The sequence below is a fragment of the Macaca mulatta genome, chromosome 2 (assembly GCF_049350105.2).
Source record: "Macaca mulatta isolate MMU2019108-1 chromosome 2, T2T-MMU8v2.0, whole genome shotgun sequence".
Classification (NCBI taxonomy): domain Eukaryota; kingdom Metazoa; phylum Chordata; class Mammalia; order Primates; family Cercopithecidae; genus Macaca; species Macaca mulatta.
In genome coordinates this window covers 186,625,023-186,627,321 of record NC_133407.1, presented here as the reverse complement: position 1 = coordinate 186,627,321, position 2,299 = coordinate 186,625,023, and the positions used below count along the sequence as shown (strand labels likewise).

The 2,299-nt window shown below is 47.3% G+C and overlaps 1 pseudogene; it reads left to right on the top strand.

Moving 5' to 3' along the window:
- The first annotated feature begins 1,210 nt into the window (after positions 1-1,210).
- On the top strand, positions 1,211-1,989 carry LOC697399 (protein CDV3 homolog pseudogene; annotated as a pseudogene).
- Positions 1,990-2,299: the final 310 nt, after the last annotated feature.

Sequence of the window (2,299 nt, the reverse complement as noted above, 5' to 3'; positions counted from 1 at the left end):
TTAGTTCCCAAATAAAGTGTTCAGGTTACCAAGAATTCCATTTCTGATTTAATCATTCAACCTCCCCTTGGTTGGCTCACCCAAACACACTAGAAGGCAGGCATCATGCCTGCCACTTCAAATATCAATATTATTTCCTAGATGTGGGTGGCAAGTCCCATCAGGACATACTGTAACCCTCCTTGGAGTCCAATTCCTGCACGACACTTTCATCAAGACTAAACTCCTATCTGAAAATGCTCCCACATCAAAATAGTTTTACTCACCCACTTGCTTCACTCTTGCCAGTAGCAAGTCTGCAACTCATGCATTTGGCAAAGGGACTTATTATAGAGAAACCCAGACTCTGCATCAAGTGGTCACATTACCACTTTCAGATATTTCTATTAAACGGAAGATACAAAACTAGGAAACTGCCAGACTATCTCATTAGGTGGAAACACTTCTGTAATCCTGGGTAGCTTCCTCGAGTCCCTTTAAAGGACCCAAAACTACTGTTAATAGGTATTTTAAGCTGTAATCACTAAAACCAGAAGTGCTACATCACCTGTCTTTCGCCCTGACTTTCCAATGAACATAAAGACACGCCAAAAGGTTGAAAACAAAGCCAAGCTTGCTGGGACAATCACTACATCTATAGAACAGCCAATACTTTGAAAATCTGGGCACAAGTATATAAGGAATTCTTAAACATCATCCACAATCCATGACACTTAAATGAGTTTTAGCTGAGGTTTTGCTCATGTTGCTCTGAATTTGTAAGGATAGATCAGTGAACCCCTTAGCCTCACCAGAAAGCATATTCTTCCCACTGCAGTTTACTATACAATTAGACCTAATTCGATGAGGCATTAGCAGCACCTGATGTAGAGCCTCCAGCATCCACTACCGTTTACATCAAAGGCTTTTTGGTTCCACCCTGAGGATTGGCAAACTCACGACATTTCACAATCCTAAGGCATACTTCAGGTTACTTACTTAACCAGGCAATATGCTCTGTCAAAGAACTTATTTAAGGTTAAAGCAAAAAGGCCTTAATGTAGAACAAAAATCGCTAGCCAGCACACAGAGGGAGCCGCCCGCCCCGCCGCGCACTCCGCGGAGACCCCGCGGGGCTGAGGCGTCGCGGCTGCCCGCAGCGTGAGCGCAGAGCCGGCCTCCACCCGAGCTAGGAGCCCCGCGGGCCGCGCCCGCCACCGGCTCCACCCATCCGGGTCCAGGAGGCCGAGGCCATGGCCGCGATAGACGAGCGGAGCCTGCACAACTTCTTTGCCAACTGGGACAAGGAGAAGAAGAAGGAGCCGAGCAACCAGGCGGCGAGTTCTGAGGGCGCCGCCGGCAGGGCGGCGGGAGCAGTGGAGCCGCCGGGGGTGTAGCGGACGGCGGGGAGCGAGCGGGAACCCGGCTGGGCCAAGGCAGCACAGCGACCGCGGGGGCTGTGGACCCAGGGGCCGCCACCAAGGCTGTGAAGAAGGACGAAGATGAATGGAAAGGATTGGAGCAAAAAGGTTGATTACAGCGGCCGCAGGGTTCAGGCAATGCAAATAAGTGAAAAGGAAGAAGATAATGAAGAGACAAGGTCCAGGTGATAACTGGAAAGAAGGTGGAGATGGTGGTGGTATAGAAAAATCTTCAGGTCCCTGGAATAAAACAGCTCCAGTACAAGCACCTCCTGCTCCAGTAATTGTTACAGAAACCCCAGAACTGGCAATGACTACTGTTGTGTGTAGGCCCCCTAGGGCCAGGTTAACCACAACAAGGAAAACACCACAAGGACCACCAGAAATTTGCAGTGATACACAGTTCCCATCCCTGCAGTCAACAGCCAAGCATGTAGAAAGCCGGAAGGATAAAGAAATGGATTTGAAGTAATAAGACAAAAATAGAGGTAAGGATGAGGTTTCAAAAAACCAGGTCCTTAAACTTCAGCTAGAGGGCCACTATGCTGTGCCTGAAAATCAGAAAAGGAGCCACTCACAATACAATTAAGGAATGGCCTTTGCTAACCCTTCTGGGATAACTAGAGTACACCTAACCACCACGAACAGCCATTCAAAGTCTGATCTCTGCTGGATCTATATACAGAGATGCAGATCAGTCGATTTCACGACTGGCCCTATTTCACTGTGGAAGTTAAAGTGTCATGGCTGTGTTATGCATATTGGATTTAGGAGAATTTTCATTGTTATATAAATATGTGAACTAGTTTCAACAGTGTTCCTTCATATTTACTCTGCAAATACCAAACCAAACCTGCAGCCAATGGTCATTTCAAAACCATTTTATGTGCAGATACTAG